This window comes from Mirounga angustirostris, unplaced genomic scaffold, assembly GCF_029215605.1.
Source record: "Mirounga angustirostris isolate CCGP_5_RB_7025 unplaced genomic scaffold, mMirAng1.0.hap1 SCAF_11, whole genome shotgun sequence".
Classification (NCBI taxonomy): domain Eukaryota; kingdom Metazoa; phylum Chordata; class Mammalia; order Carnivora; family Phocidae; genus Mirounga; species Mirounga angustirostris.
Genome location: NW_026991719.1, coordinates 64,875,851 through 64,897,200, shown reverse-complemented (window position 1 = coordinate 64,897,200; position 21,350 = coordinate 64,875,851).

Genomic DNA, 21,350 nt, shown 5'->3' with positions numbered 1-21,350 from the left:
TAAACATCCTACAATGTACAGGAGAGCCCTCCAAAACAAATAATTGACCAGCCCAAAATGTCTATAGTGTTCGTTGAAAAACCCTGACACAGAGGGAAGAATTGTGGACCACACTATAGCTGATTTGGGGAAAAAATAATATTCGAAAATAAAAAATGTACGTTAACTATACTGCATTTAAAATTAAAAAACTTTAAAAAATGGAATGTGTGCACTAAAATATAGAGAGAACTCATAGAATTTACAAAGCATTCTAACGCTATTCTAACCAATTACCAGATAAATTTCTAAAACCATGAGAATGACTTTGACAGAATTTTAACCTGAGATTTCATAATCAGTCTATGGTAAGAAAGTAACGGTAAATAAAAGCAGTATCTAGAACTAAGTGTGTAGGTGCTGTGGCCAGGAAAATGGGATACAGGAGTAGAGAGTAGTAGACTTTTAAGGGAGTGTTTTGTTTGTTTTTTACCTTGCCTTCACCCGTCCTTCTGATGAAAGTCTCTTATTTTTTCTTTTTCTTCTCTTAAAGAGTTTTCTTCAAACAGCTCCTAGATGGTAAAATAATAGAGATAAGGAAAAGTTTTATTAAAAGTGTGTTTCTCTATGAGAACCTACACCTATATTAAAGAATTCCTGAATCATACAACTCTCAAAAGTAACTTGGAATCATGCCAAATTGGGAAATTATCTCTAATAATAGCAAATACTTTATTCTTTCTCACCATTTCACCCTTTAAGAATCAATCAGCTCATCTAATGACAAGATATAATTGCATTGATTATTCAAGTTTTAAAAAGGTTTCCTGGCAAAGGCAAATTTTAAAGCCTTGGGTGCTCTGTTAAAAATCAAAGCTTCCTAGAGAGACTATCTTTCTGATAACTATGTATTACAATCACCAAATATCACCACTTATTAAAATAACAATGAAATCTTAGGAATGACCACTTATAAAAATGATAAATATGTGGATTTATTTTTCCTAACTATCCAAGACCTTTTCTATTCAGTTGAAACTTAGACCCAGCTACTGCAGCCACTCAAACCCATTCTTCTTGTCTTCAAACTTCTGTTCCTACATCATCTTCTATTTGCCTCAGCTAATAGAGTTTTAACTCTTCTGTAGCTCTAGTCTTTCTCTTGTCACTCGAAGAGTGCTAGGCTAGGAAATTCTGGAAATCAAAACCAACAGAAAAATGAAACCAGCTAGGTGTTTGTTGCCTGCCTAGGGAAAAACTTTTCCCATTATGAACAAGAAAGACCCTATGAAAAAGCAAAACACAGAGGATCATAGGGGAAGGGAGGGAAAAATAAGATGAAATCTGAGAGGGAGACAAACCATAAGAGACTCTTAACTATAGGAAACAAACTGAGGGTTGCTGGAGGGGAGGTGGGTGGGGGAATGGAGTAACTGGGTGATGGGCATTAAGGAAGGTACTTGATGTAATGAGCACTGGGTGTTATATGCAACAGATGAATAACTGAATTCTACATCTGAAACTAATGATACACTATATGTTAACTAACTGCATTTAAGTAAAATAAGTTAAGAAAAAAAAAAAAGAAAAACCCTAAGACATGGATGGAGCTAGAGAGTATTATACTAAATGAAATAAGTCAGGCAGAGAAAGACAAATACCATATGATTTCACTCATATGTGGAATTTAAGAAACAAACAAACAAAAATGATCATGGGGAGAAAAAAGAGAGAGGCAAACCAAGAAACAGACTCTTAACTATAGAGAAAAAACTGATGGTTATCAGAGGGGAGGTGGGGGGGATGGGTTAAATAGGTGATGGGGATTAGGGAGTGCACTTTTTGTGATGAGCACCAGGTGTTGTATGTAAGTGTTGAATCACTAAATTGTACACCCAAAACTGAAATTACACTGTATGTTAACTGGAACTTAAATAAAAAACTCAAAGAAAAGAAAGACCCTTAGTTTCTACCTCTCTATAATTTTAAAAAACTGAATTTTCTTAAAGAAACCAGAGAGACTGCTGACCAGCTGGAATAACTGTTCATTTTACTCCTATACCAAATGGGCACTTAAACTATAGAAAGCTGGAAGCAGCAGTGATCTAATGAATCCTCCTTGCCAATCTGCTGTATGCATTCAAAAGTACTGGATTAGAAATCAAGGAGACCTATATTGAATACAGACTCCATTTACTCAAAACTTGCTTGGGCAGGGGCTCCTGGCTGGCTCAGTTGGTGGAGCATTTCACTCATGATCTTTGAGTTCAAGCCCCACTTGGGTGTAGAGCTGACTTAAAACTTGCTTGGGCAAATCATATGATCTCTCTGAGCTTTGTTTTCGCCCCCCCTTTTCTTTTAACTGGTAAAAAGAGGGTGATAATACCTACTCAGGTTGCCTCAGACTACTTTAAGTATCAAATGAAATGATGTATAAGATTTTGTAAACTATGAAGTTCCATCCAAATTGAGCTAATAGACAATACAGAATATATATTACTCTATATTACAATGTTCATTTCAATTACACAAACAGAGGCAAAATAGACTTCTGGGACCCATTCCATTTTTATTCTATCAGAATCTAGAGAGGTGAGTCCCAGCCATTGGTACTTTTAACAAGAACACCAAAATTTGAGAAATATTACATATACTATACCATTCTCATTTCTGGTCTACTTTCTTTTTACTTCAATGAATGTTTAACTGTATGTACTATTTAATTTTCTGATCATCTTGAAATCATTTTGTAACATATAACAAAAATGTTGTGTTATCACAAAACAATGAAATGAAATTTTTTTTAAAAAAATAAATAATTTAGATTTTAACTGAAATGTTTTAATAAATATTTTTAACTTTAAAAAGCAAAGCTTATTCTTTTTAACACAGTAGATTGCAAAATATTTAGAGAACTAAGAATGATTAACCATGAAAATAACTCAATTTACTGAAGGAAATATAATTTACCACATTAGCTTTATTTGAATAATGTCAAATTTTAATATATTCAATAGATGCTGACTTAAGATACTGTATTGGTTCTTTAAATCTCAATTATCCTGTTGCAAATTCACAGATATTTTAAAACACATCTTTCTAAGTATCCATAACTGAAATTTTCCATATCTGAGTTTATCAACTGATAAACTGATGCTGCTTCAGTTAAACCTTCATATTCAGAGTTAACTAAGTTCCAAAAGAACAATTTTGGAAGTCCTATACTTGTCATTTTTATCATTATAGCCCTGTTCAAAGGGTGAAAGGAGAAAAAGGTAGTTGCCTATTTAGGTGAGTCAGGGTTAGAGGTATTATTAAATCTGGAAGAGTGGAAGAAACAAAGCCAAGATCTAAGATAACCCAAAACAATAAGAAATATAAATACAATAAAGAATAAATGAATAATAGCTCCTAGGGTGAGAGAGTAAAATTATATTGCTAAAGATTACATCTGGTTTTAAAAAGGTTAACTTTAATCATCACTATAATAAAATAAACATTTCCAGATTTCATCCTAATATGTTTAGGAGACTTAAGTTATTGATCTTAAGTGTTTAGATTATGTGCTAATATAACACTAATATGTTCTTAGAGGCTATATTAACCTGGAAACAACACAAATATCCATTAGGACAATGGATGAAAAATTACAAAATGTTCATACAGTAGAATACAGAAGTTAAAATGAATCAACTATGGTTACAAGCAATAATGCAGACAAGGAACATTATGAGTTACAAAAGCAAGTCAATGAAGAAAAAGCACTACGATTTACACAGAGTTTAGAAATATGCAACAGTAAATAACATAGTGTTTAGGGATGCAAATACTATGATAAAACTGTAAAGAAAAACAGGGAAATTATACATAAATTTGAGACAGCAGTTGCCTCTAAAGAGGGAAGGAAAGAAATGTGATTAGGGAAGGGTAAACAAGGGAATTTAAAAGGAATGGTAGTTTTCTTAAATTGGGTCACAGGTGCTTGTTGTATTGCTTTTTATTCTGTACTCATGTTTTACAAATATTTTATAGGTATTCAATATTTAATAAAAACAATTAAAATTTGATGTCTTTCCTTTCCATACTTTCTTTGTAATAAACATAAGTTAATGATTTTAAGACATTTCAATTCCTTGCTTCAACAGCAACAACAATATACATATACTTTAAATATTCCTATTACTGGGCTTAAGATCAAAAGTAAATTCTAAATCTAACTTTAAGACATAAGATGTCCAAGAAAAAACATGAGGGAAATTTTTGGAGTCAAAATTAGTTCACAACTCATAAAAATAAAAACAATTTCTGAATCTTCTAATTGGTTTGTCAAAGATATAGGTTATGCATTTTTTTTTAACCTAACATGGACAATAACAAACTTCCTAACTGAACAAATATATTTAGATCTTAATTCTACTAAAAACTCTATTCTATCCTAAAGATCCCACTTTTAAGAAGTTCTACAATATGCAAAACACTTTAAAAACACTTTTTAAAAAAGGCTTTCTTTATAGGTTACCTACATATAACTAAAAATAAAAGCATGGAAATTCATAAGCTTTAGTGGATTGTTCTAGTCTACATGTGGATTTATTGAAAGCACTGTGTTGATACATATTAAGCATCTAGGGAAGAAGTTTTAAAAAATATTTTTCACTTTCATACCAAAAAAAAAAAAATTCTCAGTGAAATACAATTGTTTATCTAGCATAGAACTGATGAAACAATGATGAAATCTGCCAAGTTTTTTGTCTCTATAAAGGTAAATCTTGCATCTGAAACATATATAGACAGAGCAAGATCAAAAAACAAATACAATCTTTATACAGTTTCATTTATGTAAGTGGTTTCCAGATTGTACATTCCCTGAAACTTTAGGGGGAAAAAAAAAAGGTTTTCCAATATCAAGAGTTTATAATTAGTTAACAGTCTGAAGCCTACCAATCTTCATTAACACAAAAGTGTAAAACAGTACCTTTTAGAACCATTTTGGTGCAACAGGAAACAATCCTAAAGATAAAAAGGCCATTACATATTCATTATTCCCCCCACATATTGAAATTTTAAAGATGAGAAAATATTTAAATCCAAACTTATAAAATTTCTCAGTAAGAGAATAATTATTCTAGCTAATTTTTCCCAAAGCATCTCTTGGAATTTCCAATAATTTTGACTTAAAATGCAGTGATACCGTCAAAGATCCCTTCTTCCCACAAATCTAGAGATGGCGTCTAATAAATTACCTTGGATATTTTAATGTCACATATAAAAAGCCAACCACTAATGTTTCCATTAAGCCCCCGTCAATTATAATTTGGAGAGATTTTCATAGTAATTTCCGTATTTTACCCATCTGTGAAAAATAAGAATGATTTATTACGAGTTTATATTTTACAGCAACTTCACCTCTTAAACCTGGCCTTTTTTTTTTCTTTTGTCTTCCCCTTCTAACTTAAAATTTTAAGGGTCATGACCTTTTTTAAAACTTTAACTGAACCTCACAACTCAAAATTCCCAACCCCGCTTATCCCATAGGTCCTCATTTCATAGGGTTATACATTATTTTTAAAATACTGTAGAAACCCTATACCTTTTCCTTCATCCGTAAGACTTAAACTCTGAGAACAGAAGTGAGGGGCCAAGGATAGTGTGAAATCTGAGGAAAGAGTTGGGACGGAAGGTTAAGTAGAGCTCGGAGTTCGACAAAAGAAAGAACTAGACGGTTAGCTGGGTGACGAAAACCGTTAGGCGTTGGTTTAAGGACACGAAGGGGAGGGGCATAACCCCTAGCACCCGCTAACGCCCCCAAGCGACTGCTGCTCACCCTAACATCCTCTCTGAGCGGCAGCCATTTTGGCGTTACACCAGCCCCGCCCCCTTCGTCGTAGGCGGCTCCACCCCCGGCAGGCTGTGCGCGGAAACAGGAACTGGGGTTGTAAACCTAGGAGCTAGGCTGGCAGCGGGTCGGAAATAGGGCGGTACTCTGAGCGCTCTCCTCTCAAATTCGTGCCACTGCTCTGGGCTGTCGCCTCACCAAAAAAGTTGTGGGACAGTGTCGAACATGGAGAGTATCCTTTTAGGTCTGAAAAGCTGCTGCTGAGGTTTAGGGAAGGGGAGAAGTGCTGGGGCCCTGGGAGGCTTCTGTTGGTCACCTTTTAGGTCTAGTTGTGGAAGGATGAGGGCACTGATGCTGATAGGTAGGCGCCTGTAACTTGTTTGTTGTTCCTGTGTTTCCTGGTAGCTGCCCGCTATCCGGGAAGCTGGACTGCTTTGGCGAGAGTCGGAGGAGTTGGGGGACTAGTTTGAGATGATTCTTGAGCGTGAACCCTTCCTCATTCAGGGCTCCTGTCATTTGTCCTTACAGTTAGTTTATCCACTTCTTAGAAATTGAGGGGGGGTTGTATGGATAAAGGCAGCAGGAGTTGTGGAACTTAGTTTTTCAGGATGTAGGTGACTGGTAATGAGGTGAAGTCTTTAATACCCTGCAAACTAAATTGAGTGCTTGCTTGTTAATAATCTGATTTAGCACATGAGGAAACTCATAGTTCGCTGAAGCTAGAAAAATTCATCAGTTGCACCTGTGTTCCCACTTAAGCACTAAGGTCAGGGTTAGGAACCAAGCTGTGTGACTCCCTGAATGGGAGGATGAAATCGTTTTTCACTACTAAAATACTATCACAAGATTTCCATTTCTCTGTAATTCCTCCTTCTTCCAGGAGTTGGCATTCTAGAAAATAGAGTAGCTTGGTATTTTGCCACTGAATGAAAATTGGCCAAATGACAAAATGTGGGTAACAGTTACTGTTTGATAGCTCATGTTAAAGCTCTTTTGTCTTCATTAGTTTATAAATCTGAAAAATAGGAGGATTTCTTGTGGGAGGATAAAATTATATAAGCCATACTTAGACTATTTATATAGAATCATTTTCTATTCTGTGCTGAACTGACCAAGATAAAACAAGAATAAAATGAACCCTTGAGGAGGTGCAGAAATAGGTCATTTCATGAACAGAGTAAATGACTAAAAGGTCCAGTTATCACTGCAGTTTAAAGGATATAATTTATGGAAATGTAGTTGTGTTAGATGATGTTTTTTAAAAGCAACTGGACTATGAGTCAGAAGATGAATTTCTAATCCCAGTTCTTCCTCTTAAGAAATGAGTTAGGGCAAGTCATATAGCCTCTGTCAAGTAACCTTCATTCATTTGTAAACATACTAACTGACGTGACAACCTTATACAGATATTGTAAAGAGAAAATGAAATGGAAGGGCTTATTAAATTGCAAAGTTTTGAACACACTGTTAAATATTATGAAATAGGGTACAAATTGCTATCTCTTACCCTAGAACTTTTGGAAGGATTTGAGGTAATAGCTCTAAAATTGCTTTTGTTTCCTACTAATAATATAAGTTATTTTTGCTCTACCTAAGCCTACCCTATGTGATTTACAATAACAAGATAGTTACTAATTTACTGAAAGGCATGTATGCCTGACTATAATTAAAATCAATAGTACTGTTACCAATAGTTTAATACTTAAAATGAAGTATTAACTATCTTTCATTCTATCAAAAGAAGTGTAGAATCCAGATTTTTTCCTTGGAGTATAGAGGAAGAAAATGACCTGGACTCAGACCTGTCTTCCATAAATAAATAACATAAGTTGAAACTTGAGTAACACTTGTGCAAAATGCAAAAGTATCATTGTTACAGTATATAAGACCAAGTGTGCTAACAGTTGAATTAATGTGGTAATTGTGACTTCTGTCTTCTGTTAAACACACTGAATTTATTGTGGTGGATTAGATTAAATTTCACTTTAAAAAACTCAATGGAATGGCCAAATTTATTTGTTGTAAGATGTTTTACAAGTTTAGAACTAAGCAATATGTGTGCAATATTAATACAGTGAATTTCAGTAGTGTTTGATTAACTTGCAGGAATGAAACAATAGAAGAGAAATTATTAAGGGACACTTCCCTACTCCAAGCTCCTTTTTTTGTCCTTCCTTTTCTATGTTCCTACCCCTCTTCTGGCATTTTGTTGTTTTTGTTGGACTTGGCTCAAGCATACTTCATACCCAGGAAGCTTTTCATGTCATCTTAATCTTCTAACCCACCATCCCCAACAAACCCAGAAATCTGAGAGTACCAATTCCTATGCTGTGCTCATTTCCCCATCTGTCCCCCCACCCCCAGTTTAGCTTTTTAACACTATTGTAATTATAGGTTTACTTATCTATTTCTTACATTAGACTGTGAGTTCCTTGAGGATCAGATCCTTATGTTTCATCTTTGAATCTTCATTTCCTTTCACAGCATTTGCCCCATAATGGACACAAAATGGGTAAATGACCTTCTGTCAGGAATTAATTATTACCATATATTGAGTCTCTACTGTGCGCTGAGGAATGCACCCATGCTTTTGATACAGGAGGTTATAAGACCCATTCTGAACCTTGAGCACCTTTTGATCTGAGTCAGGATACGTGGGTGGGGATAAATAACAATACAAAGTAGCGCATACTAACTGAGGTGAATGCCTGAACAGTGATTCTTGATCACATGTGTGGATTTACTAAACTTGAAATCCTATGTAAGATTTTTGTGTTAGTATGTGCCTTTTCCTGGGGAAAATATATGTAGCTGATATGTTTTTCCAAGTGATTCTAACCTGAAAAAGGTTGATAAGTAATGAAGTAGATAATAGATAGTGTAGATATTCTGAGAGTAGAGGAGAGGATGTTGTAAACCAGACTGGTATCATTGTCTCCTTGCCCAGACAGATGAGACTGTGTTATAGGCAAAGATTGCCAGCTACCTTAAAAATGTCTCTTTGCCATTATGAATGGCTTTATATCCTAAAGCAGAACTAATTACACATCAGAGTCTCTAAAGTTTTTATACTATTGACAAATGTATTGTGATATTTTTTGGACTAAATATTAATAATATCTCAAATGTGCTTTTTAAATATTGTTATCTATCATTTGCCTTATAAATTATGGCCTGGCTAGCTAGTAGAATGTCGGGTCTTATAAGAAGTATTGAAGGGGGGGAAATTGGAGGGGGAGACAAACCATGAGAGACTATGGACTCTGAGAAACAAACTGACGGTTCTAGAGGGGAGGGGGATGGGTTAGCCTGGTGATGGGTATTAAAGAGGGCATGTATTGAATGGGTGTTATATGCAAACAATGAATTATGGAACACTACATCAAAAACTAATGATGTAATGTATGGTGATTAACATAACATAATAAAATTTAAAAAAAGTATGGCATGTAAGGATTATTTATGGCTTATCATTTGAGGCTATTTAAGGACCAATTCTGAGCAATTCACTCTGAAAGCTGAAATACGAAGAGGGAAATATGAATTGTGCTGGATTTGAGTTCCTTCTTGTTCTTTTATTCAACAATTACTGCTCAATTATCTATCTCTAGACTTCAGTCTTTGCATCTGTAAAATGAGGGAAGTTGACAAATGATTTCTAGGGTTCAATTCTGATGCTCTCCCTGTATTTGTGTGATCCCAAACTCTACCTACCAGAATACACAAGGGATGATCAAGATGCTGAGAGATGAAAAATAGGAAAATTGGATTCATAATGCCACTTCTTCTCATCAAATGTATGAATAAAAAATCTATGATATTGGTATCACCGCTTTATTCCGGGACAGGCAGGTGCTAGTGGGACTTTTTTTTTAAAGATTTTAACGACTGAGCCACCCAGGTGTACCTAAAGATTTTATTTATTTGACAGAGAGCAAGAGAGCATGAGCAGGGGGAGTGGCAGAGGGAGAAGGAGAAGCAGGCTCCCCACTGAGCAGGGAGCCTGATGTGGGGTTCAATCCCAGGATCCTGGGATCATGAGCTGAAAACAGACGCTTAAGGAACATTTTTATTTTCTTCCTCTTACCTCCATTTTTTTTCACCATCCTCTACTTCTTTGTGCCCAAAGGACTGCATAACGCTACTATTAGCACTTGGAATCAAATAGCTTTCTGCCCTACTGTGTTTGGAAAACTTTTTTACTTGGTGTTGCTCCACTACTTCAGAAAGGCAGGCAAGACGTAAGATTTCTACTATGAAATTCTTCTAGTAAACTGACTATAACAGTTTTTCTTGAGGTAGCCGACTGAAATCTTAAAGCAAGACTTCATTATGCATGTATAATAAATGTGTTGAACCTTAATGATTCTTATTTATTGAAATTTTAAAGCAATAATATATTAAGACATAGCTGATTTTCATCCCTTGCCTGTCAGGAGTGTAATTGCAAATAAGTTAACTCACATAGAATGTTTTAAAGAGACAATGGGACTTTTTATTCCCCAACTACATTGTCCAGTTAAGGTATATGACTTAGTCATGAAGTGGTAATGAAAATTTATTGAACACCTATAGGTGCTAAACTTTGTGCTAAGGATTTTGTATATATTTTCACAGCCTCTCAAAACAACATTGTAAGACAGGTGGTAGTATCATTTTATAGAACAGGAAATTAAATCTAAGAAAGCCACATTGCTTATAAGCATAGAGTAAAGAATCTGGGCTGGCCTCCTGTGTCTCTGTTGTATTCACTTCAACATAGTACCTCCACAGACAGCACAACTCATTTATGTTTGATGGAATCCTAGGATTATACAGAGATACTTTTTTTTATATGTTGACATTCCGCTTCAGATTTTGCTTTAAAAAGAGTTTGAGAAACCATGAATCTACACAATCACTTTAGGGAAGCATAGCCTATGTTCTCTTGAAGACATTTCCCAGTAAATGTACACCTAGGTGAGGTAATGTTTTGCATTTCAATTTTGTAGAACTGGAAGGTTGGGAATTACTACTTTTTGAAAATTTGAAACAATTGAAATGTTGAAATGATTCACCGATTTCCTTATTTATCAATCCCAAGGCCCATGTGAGTTTGATTTTTGCTTTTACATGGATTTGGGCAGAAGGAGGGTCACCTATTGCCATTAATGGAGCTCTTTGAGAACAGTTTCTCAGAGTCACTGTTATTGTTTATGTTAGACAAAAAGCAAGCATGGTGGTGTATCCTAAACCCCACAGGAGTTAAGAGGGAGGTGGTAGAAAGGGGAGAAAGAAGGGTAAACTAGGCAAAGGAATTGTATGTAAAGGCATAGAGTCAGGTAACTGGTAGAGGCCAACATTCTTGAAGCACAAGGTGCTGGACCCTGGGATTACTCAACATCTAGTTTAGGGCCTTCTGCATCATTCTATACATGTTAATAAACATTACTGTTCAGTTGTTTTAAACTTTCAGTCCATTAAAAGAGTATTTCAGCCATTGTCTTTCCAGTGGGCAAAGAAACACAAATGCTATCTTAATAGCAACACTTTGCAAAATTGAATTTATGATTAGTCAGTGAAGGAGATTATTCTGCCAATGTTACTTTTCCAAATAGAAAAATACTCCAGGATTTATAGTCAACTAAAATATCTAAAATTTTGTACTTAGGTCAACTCTGGTTCATAGCTCAATTTAGTAGTTGAATTGATACCATTATTTTCCATCTTAGCAATCAATTTCCCCACTTCAATATAGAGGATATTCACTTATTGTAGTATACACAGAGGGTGACTATTTGAATAGCAGACACCTGAATTTAAGGATCTCATACCCTGGTTATAGAAAGTACCCAAGAGTTAGAGGCAAGGGATGACCCAGGGATGTCTTGATTTCTGATGTTGGGCATAAGATTCATCATCAGGAAAACACTGGAGCTACAAGTTGCCTGGGCTATGTAGACACATACAAATATATTTGGCTGTGGTGGTAGTCTAAGATATGCAGTCCTTCTCTGTGGATTCATGTGCTTATACTTACATATACTTAAACTGTACTAAAACTTTTGGTAATTTTTTTTTTAAGATTTCATTTATTTATTTGACAGAGAGAGACACAGTGAGAGAGGGAGCACAAGCAGGGGGAGTGGGAGAGGGAGAAGCAGGCTTCCCGCTGAGCAGGGAGCCCGATGCGGGGCTCGATCCCAGGACCCTGGGATCATGACCTGAGCCGAAGGCAGACGCTTAACGACTGAGCCACCCAGGTGCCCCTAAAACTTTTGGTAATCTTGTCTGCCATATTCTAGTGTAAGATTGAGGTTAGGGAATTCATCTCCTTATTTATTTCTGAACATATAGAACTATTTGGAATAAGAAATGGTAAAAATTTACATGCCATTAATGTACATGTAGCCTCATGTTAGTTAATGTTTTTTAAATTGAAAAGAACTTGACTGTAGAAGGGGTGTGTGTGATGTGCATGTGGGTACATACATACATGCACTTTCTGCTTTTGTGGGAAAGAATTGTTACTCTGAATTTATTAAAATAAGTAATAAGATAGTAAGTAATAGTATTATTGATGTAATTAATAGTCTTATGTTTTCTTTCACTAGTCACTGTTGACTTGTATGAAGTATTTCTCATAGTTAAAATATACCTCGTGGAAACTAAAATTATTTTTTAAATTATATAGGTGACTTTAAAATTTAATTTATAACACTTAAGTGTATAGACTGTTTACTAAGCCCCATATCCTTTCAAAAATAAAATATTCCTGATACGAATTTAAAAATAATTTGATTATGCCGGAAAGTAATTTTTTAAATAGAGTGCCTTTGTAAAAAGAAACATTTTTTTTTTTTCTGATCCTTTGGTCTTTTTTTATGTTATGATAGTCACCATACAGTACATCATTAGTTTTTGATGTAGTGTTCCATGATTCATTGTTTGCATATAACACCCAGTGCTCCATGCAGTACATGCCCTCCTTAATACCCATCACTGAGATAACCGAACCCCCCATCCCCCTCCCCTCTAAAACCCTCAGTTTATTTCCCAGAGTCCATAGTCTCTCATGGTTCGTCTCCCTCTCTGATTTCCCCTGCTTCATTTTTCCCTTCATTTTTCTAATGTCCTCCATACTATTCCTTATGTTCCAAAAATAAGTGAAACCATATGATAATTGTCTTTCTCTGCTTGACTTATTTCACTTACATTAATCTCCTCCAGTTCCATCCATGTTGATGCAAATGGGGTGTATTCATCCTTTCTGATGGCTGAGTAATTCCATTGTATATATGGACCACATCTTCTTTATCCATTCATCTTTTGAAGGGCATCCCAGCTCTTTCCACAGTTAGGCTATTGTGGACATTGCTACTATGAACATTGGAGTACATCTTTTCACTACATCTGTGTCTTTGGGGTAAATACCCAGGAGTGCAATTCCTGGGTCATGGGGTAGCTCTATTTTTAACTTTCTGAGGAACCTCCACACTGTTTTCCCAAGTGGCTGTACCAACTTGCATTCCCACCAACAGTGCAAGAGAGTTCCCCTTTCTCCACAACCTCTCCAACATTTGTTGTTTCTTGCCTTGTCAATTTTTTTTCTTTTTTTTTAAGATTTTATTTATTTATTTGACAGAGAGACAGAGAGAGACAGTGAGAGAGGAAACACAAGCAGAGGGAGTGGGAAAGGGAGAAGCAGGCTTCCCGCTGAGCAGGAAGCCCGATGCAGGGCTCAATCCCAGGACCCTGGGACCACAATCTGAGCTGAAGGCAGACGCTTAACAACTGAGCCACCCAGCCGCCCTTGCCTTGTCAATTTTTGCCATTCTAACTGGTGTAAAGTGGTATCTCAGTGTGGTTACAATTTGAATTTCCCTGATGGCTAATGATGTTGAACATTTTTTCATGTGTCTGTTAGCCATTTGTATGTCTTCTTTTGAGAAGTGTCTGTTCATGTCTTCTGCCCATTTCTTGACTGGATTATATGTTCTTTGGGTGCTGAGTTTGAGAAGTTCTTTATAGATCTTGGATACCAGCCCTTTATCTGTAACGTCATGTGCAAATATCTTCTCCCATTCCATGGGTTGCCTCTTAGTTTTGTTGACTGTTTCCTTTGATGTCCAGAAGCTTTTTATCTTGATGGAGTCCCAAAGTTCATTTGTGCTTTTGTTTCCCTTGCCTTTGGAGATGTGCCTTGAAAGAAGTTGCTGTGGCCGATGTCAAAGAGGTTACTGCCTATGTTCTCCTCTAGGATTTTGATGGATTCTTGTCTCACATTGAGGTCTTTCATCCATTTTGAGTTTATCTTTGTATATGGTGTAAGAGAATGGTTGAGTTTCATTCTTCTATATATAGCTGTCCAATTTTCCCAGCACCATTTATTGAAGATGATAAGGAAAATTGTGTCCTGAGATGGCCGACCAAGCCAGCGAGAGACTCCCAGTCCTTGCCCCAGGGCTCTTTCAGGTTCTTCTCCCTGCTCTGCTTCCTGTGCACACCACTCCGGGTTCTTTTCCCTGCCCTGCTTCGTGCACGTGCCAAAAGTGCCAAGTATGTGGAAGTAGAAGAGTATAAATTGCCCCCTTTGTTTGCTCTCGGGGCTCAGACCTTTGGAGCCCACTCTCCTCTGAGCCCACCAGTGTTAAATAAATCTCCTATCCTCCAAGATCTCTGAGTGCTGCTTGGTTCTTCCATCGCGCAATCCAGTCAAGGTTCTGTAACATTTGGTTCTCTGACTGGGAAACCCAACTGCACTGGCCCATTGTTGCCACTGGTTTGGGGGCAGCGATGGGGCAGTGACTGAATGAGGGATCGTAATGGAGAAGATGTGCCCTGCCTAATTTCCAGCAGTCTTCTGCCCCGGTTGACTTGAGCCAGCCCCACTCCGCTGTTCCTGCCAGACTCGAGGAGACTTGGCAGGTGAGGACCTGATCCCGGACGTCAGATTCCAGTAAGGCCTGGGGCCCCAGGACCCAGATAGGCCCACCCCACTGGGGTGGAAGGGGAGCCTGATCACCTCCCAGAGACCTCTTTGAGGTCTCACAGGTAGAGATTCCCAGGGAGGGAATGTAATAACTTCTGGAGTGTGAACGTGAGAGTGAATGTGCAGTCCGACCTGGCATGCTCAAGCGGACTGATTCTGTGACTCCACGGGTGGGCACCCTTAAGGTCCCCAGAAGCCTACAGAGTCTGAGTGGGCCCATCTGCGATGCTGTGGTGAACAGCATACAGTCTATGGTGGCATCGGAATAGTTTCCGATCATAAGTCACAACGCTGAGACCGCTGTGGCTAAGCCTCACCTAAGCTCCTTTGGGACAGGCCAGACAGGCATCTGATTGGTCTCTTCACCTCAGGAGGCACCCCAACCTTTGTCTGTCTCTGTGCCACTGCACATGGGGACATAACCATGAGCTCAGGGCAGAGTAAACCTACGGTTCTAGAGACCATGATCAAAAATTTCAAGAAGGGGTTTTTGGGAGACTGGAATCAGGATGAACCCCGGCAAGTTGAGAACCCTATGTGAATTGGAATGGCCCACCTTTGATGTCGGGTGGCCTTCAGAAGGGACATTGGGTGTACCAATGATTCGTTGAGTATGGCAAGTCATGACAGGAGAACCAGGACACCCTGACCAGTTTCCATACATTGACTCCTGGCTAGGAATTGCTCAGACCCTTCCCCCCTGGGTGCAATTTGCTTGCAATAGGCAGGGACAGGCCAGGGTCTTAATCGCCTCATCCAAGTAACCTAAAGAAAATCAGCAAAAGCCCCAGTCTCCACAAATCCTTGCCAGAGATCCCAAGGATGAACCGACCCTGCTCCCACCGTATGTACCCCCAAGACTGCCTACAACTGGCCCTTCAGCTCCAGACGCTCCACCACCATCGGTTTCACTGGTGCCCCCAGGCCCAGAAGATCCACTTTCTCCAGGACCAGCAGCCAGGCTGCATCCCAGGCCAGGCATAAGCGCCCTCCAAATGCCAGTGTGAGAGACGCAGGAAACTGAGAGGCATGATGAAGATGGAACAGTCCAACCTGGCCATTCCATGATGTATTATCAGCCCTTCTCCACCACCGACCTCCTCAACTGGAAACATAACACCCCATCCTACTCTGAGAAACCACAGGCTATGGTAGACCTCATAGAATCCCTCTTTCAGACTCACTGGCCAACCTGGGAAGACTGCCAACAGTTACTCCACACCCTGTTTAACACAGAGGAAAGGAGGAGAATAATGAAAGATGCACAGCAGTACCTGGAAAAGCACACACCAGCAGGAGTCATCGACCCTGCTGCCTGGGCTAATGCGGCTGCACCCGAAGAGCGCCCAGCATGGGATTTCACCACAACCAAGGGACAGGCCACATCTGCCGGTACCAGGAGGTCCTCCTCCAGGGAATCCGGGCAGAAGCTAAGAAACCCATGAACATGACTAAGGTATTCTCGGTCACTCAACAACCAAAGGAGTCCCCCAGGGACTACTACGAAAGACTATGTATGTGAAGCCTACAGGATATACACTCCATTTGACCCCAAGGCACAGGAAAGCCAACAGATGGTAAACATCTCCATCATGGCTCAGGCCACCCCAGACATCAGGAAAAAACTTCAGAAACTAGAGGGTTTTGCCAAGATGAACATCACCCAACTAATAGAGATTGCCAATAAGGTCTACATGAACAGGGAGGTCACAGCCAAACGGGAAGCTGACAAAAAGATGAAAAAGAAAACCTCCTCACCACTGTCCTGAAAGAAAAGGACAACACAAAGGCAGAGAGACCCCAACCACTGAAAGGGGGAAACCCAGAACCCCCTTGACAAGGGATCAATGTGCCTACTATAAAGAGAAAGGGCGTTGGAAAAACGAATGTGCCAACTGGGGAAAGGCTCAAAAGCCCAGCCGCTATAAGGAAGAACCCCAAGAGGAGGACCTCATAGGCCTTGCAGGAATGGACTCAGACTGAGGGGGACTGGGCTCTTTCCTCTTTGGCCCCCATGAGCCCACAGTCAAAATGAAGGTGGGGGGCCAACCAGTGAGGACCACAAGGTCTGACATGAATTCCTTTATCTACCCAATTGCCCTATCCCTCTCCTGGGCTGAGACATACTCTCCAAGCTTAGGGCTCACTGGACACACTAGCCTCTGATTGAACCCAAGGCAAGAGAAGACTGGGTCTCTAATACTAGCAATTACCACACCAAGGGAAGAAGAATGGAGGCTATTCTGTGCCCAGGTCCAACCAAGCAGCCTGCCAGAGTTCAGACTCGCCTTCCCTTCAGTGTGGGCTGAAAACAACCCACCTGGACTAGCCCGGAATCAGGCCCCTATCAATATTGAACTGATCCCAGGAGCCCAACCTCAGAGGCAAAGGCAATATCCCCTTCCACAAAAACCTAAGGTCGGCATCCAAGAACATCTGACCAAACTCAAAGAAGCAGGTATTCTAGTCGAGTGCCAGTCAGCCTGGACTACCCCACTCCTGCCAGTCAAGAAGCCAGGAGGGTGATACCGACCAGTTCAAGACCTGTGGGCCATCAACAAGGTGACCATCTCTCTGCACCCAGTGATCCCGAATCCATACACCCTCCTCGGCCAAATCCCAGGGTCAGCCAGATGGTTCACTTGCCTAGATTTGAAGGATGCCTTCTTCTGCCTCTGCTTAGCTTCCCAGAGCCAGCCACTATTTGCCTTTGAATGGTCTGAACCTGATACAGGGCGCCAGATGCAATTGACTTGGATGCATCCACTGCAGGGGTTTAAAAACTCACCAACCTTCTTTGGGGAAGTGCTGGGCGTGGACCTCGCCAGCTTCCCAAGAGAGGCCACGTGATGTACCTTCCTCCAGTATGTGAATGACCTCCTCCTCACCAGTGACACACAAGAAGACTGTACAAAAGGCACAAAGGCCCTCCTACAGCTCCTGTCAGACTTGGGATACCGAGCCTCATGGAAGAAGGCACAAATCTGCCAACAACAGGTCCAATACCTTGGTTTCCTCCTCACCCAAGGGAAAAGAGAACTAGGGCTGGAGAGGAAAAGAGTCATCATCTCCCTGCCACAGCCCCAGACAAAAAGGGGTGTACGGGAATTCCTGGGGGCTGCAGGATTCTGCCACATCTGGGTCCCTGGGTTCTCGGCAATAGCAAGACCCCTTTATGATCTCTTAGGGGGTCCAAATCAAGAACCGCCTACCTGGACTGAGGAAGCAGAAGCCTCTTTCAGAGAGAATAAGACCGCCCTGGGGCAGGCTCCAGTCCTGGGCCTACCAGATGTAGAAAAACCCTTCATTCTCTTTGTGCATGAAAAGGAAAAAAGAGTGCTCGGGGTACTCACTCAGACTGTTGGACCCTGGCAATGGCCAGTTGCTTACCTGTCAAAGAAGCTGGGCCCTGTGGCAGTGGGATGGCTGCCGTGCCTCAGGGCATTGGCAGCCACAGTCCTACTCATCAAGGAGGCTGACAAACTTACCCTGGGGCAAGAACTTAACGTCAAGGTCACTCATGCAGTTGTGTCCCTCATGAACACACAGAGACACCGCTTCCTTTCCAACTCTCGGCTAGCACAGTACCAAGGGCTCCTCTGCGAAAACCCACAGGTCACCCTTGAGAGAGTAAGGACATTAAATCCAGCAACCTTTCTCCCCACAGAAGAGGGGGAACAAGACCATAACTGCTCTGAGGTGACTGATGAAGTCTATGCAAGCCGTCCAGATCTGCAGGATCATAAAGAATTCAGAGCTCACGCTCTTCAGCGATGGCAGCAGTTACCTACAGGAGGGTGCCTGGAAAGTGGGTTATGCAGTAACCACAACCACTGAAGTCCTAGAAGCTAAAGCATTACCAGCTGGATGGTCAGCCCAACAGGCTGAATTATATGCTTTAGTCCAAGCCCTCACCCTCAGTGAAGGCAAGCAAGTCAACATTTATACTGACTCTTGGTACGCCTTTGCTACTATACATATACATGGAGCCATCTACAAGGAAAGGGGCCTCCTAACTGCAGCAGGAGAAGCTATCAAGAACAGAGGGGATACTGAGACTCCTCAAAGCCATCTGGCTTCCAAGGGAAGTAGTAATCCTGCACTGTAAGGGACACCAGAAAGGAGACAACCCCATAGCATGGGGAAATAATCTGGCAGATGAGGCAGCCAAGACCTCAGCCAGTGAGGACATGGACAGAGCCCCTTCCCCCACCATGGCCCTAACACCCCCAGAAGAAGTCCCTCCACCCAGTTACACTAAAAAGGAAAAGGAATGGGCCATGGCTGAGGGAGCCACCCTGACTGAAAAGGGATGGTGGATGATGCCAGATGGGCACATCTTTGTTTCAACAGCAACTGGAGGGCATCTAGTCAAGGGATACCACCAACTCACTCATCTGAGAAAAACTGCATTAGAGGCCCTTCTCAAGAAGCACTACTACATTAGTCAGCTTCCAGCACTATGCTGAGCAACAAGTGAACAATACATAACATGTGCTAAAAATAATGCTTGGTCTGCACCATGGCTCCCGCCAGGTGTCCAGAGAGTGGGAGCAACACCCTTCAAAGATCTAGAGGTAGAATTCACAGATGTGCAGCCAAGCGGAGGGTTCAGATATCTCCTAGTAATAGTATGCACATACTCTGGGTGGGTCAAAGCCTTCCTGACTAGGACAGAGCAAAGCCTGGAAGTAGCTAAAGTCCTCTTGCAGGAGATTGTGCCCTGGTTCAGCCTGCCATTAACAATCCATAGTGACAATGGACCTGCATTTGTGGCAGACATTGTACAGGTCTTCACCAAATCTCTCAACATCACCTGGAGACTCTACACCGCTTATCGGCCCCAAAGTTCAGGAAAAGTAGAGTGAATGAATCTCACCCTCAAGGGAACCTTAGCAATGTTTTGTCAGGAGACTAACCTCCCATGGCTGGATCTGCTACCCCTAGCTATCCTGCATGCTAGCTGCATGCCTGAGACATCAGGTTTCTCCCCATTCAAATTAATGTATGGATGGCCTCCCCTGTGCTTGGGAAGCCTTCCAGGAAACTTGCATCAGGTTGGAGATAAAGGGAAACAGGAGCAGCTTCAGGACCTGGGGGCCACCCTAAATAAATTACAAAAGTACAACATCAAGAGGGCCCCAATCTCCTTAGGGTCTCAGATACACTCTTTCCAGACAGGGGACTCAATTTGGGTCAAAGATTGGAAGAAAGACCCCCTCAAACCACAGTGGACACGGCCCCACACTGTTGTTCTAACCACCCCTGCTGCCCTCAAGGTCTCAGGTGTCACCCCGTGGGTTCACCACTCCAGAGTGAAGAAAGCTAATCATTTGGATGAGGGGCCGTGCCAGTGGAGAGTCCAGCCAGACTTCACGAACCCACTCCAGCTTCACCTTCGGCAAGACCCCACTGACTGATGGACACCTGCTCACCGTGGTCCCTGGCTCTCATTGGCGTGATTTCCCTCATTTTGGGAATTGGACTCTACCCTGTTGCCCCTCCTGACTGGACTTTCCCCCAGAGGCTTACTATTGTCATTGCTTATTGGGTCCCTAAGGTGTATTACTGCACTTCCTTGTCCATGGGTTTCATCTGCTGATGGGTTAGCCATGATGGCTCCCTCTACCTAAGGTCATAGATCCCACTTTTATTGGCCCTCTGCTGTCTACTCCTGAGTGCATTTCACCATGGTTTTCCTGGCCCCAGTCAGTCCCAGTTTTCTGTTACCTGGTGTGCTGTTCCTCCTCACTGCCTCTAGTTTGCCCAGCCAGGAAAGGGGGGCAAACTCTCATATCACCATTCCTGGCAAATGGACTTTCCAGCTTATCCCCCTCAATCCTGCACCAGCGCCCCCACTGACTTCTTCCACCTGGGATGGACACACACCAAAGATTAACCTCGATTTTGATGGATGCCAGCTTCGTGATACTTCCTCGGAACCTCACAGACAGTGTTCCAACCATGGCCCTCACTCTGGTTACTGGCTGGTAGATATCTACATCTGTGGGGGCCCTATACCTCAACAGCCAAACACCTGCCCTCAGTTCTGCTCTCAAGCCTGGGGATGTGAGTCATGGGTGGTGACTTGGCTGGGAATGGAATGATGGTCCACCAGGTGGTCCCTCAAACAGTGCAGTGACATCCGGATTTCCTTGTCATGCAATGCCACCCCATCCTCTTGCTTTAACAATCACTGTATACCACTCACCCTCTCAGTCTTAGAACCCAATGCCACATCATGGGCTACAGGAATCATTCTCCTGTTGGGCAAGTATCACCCTATGGGGACCGACCCCATGGCCAAATTTATGATTAAGTCCATGTTCACTCCAAGCCTTACAGTCAACCCCCAGAGTCAGACAGAAAATAACTCGCCCTGGCACATCCCTGAGTCCCCAATCCCCACACAGCAAGTATCTATAGCACAACTGTTAGGTATGATTAATGCCTCCCACCAAGCACTGAACAACTTGAATCCACCCCTAGCGTCTGACTGCTGGATCTGTATGAAGCCTGGTTCTGTCCAATACCTAGGTGTCACCCTCAACCAATCTACTGTGT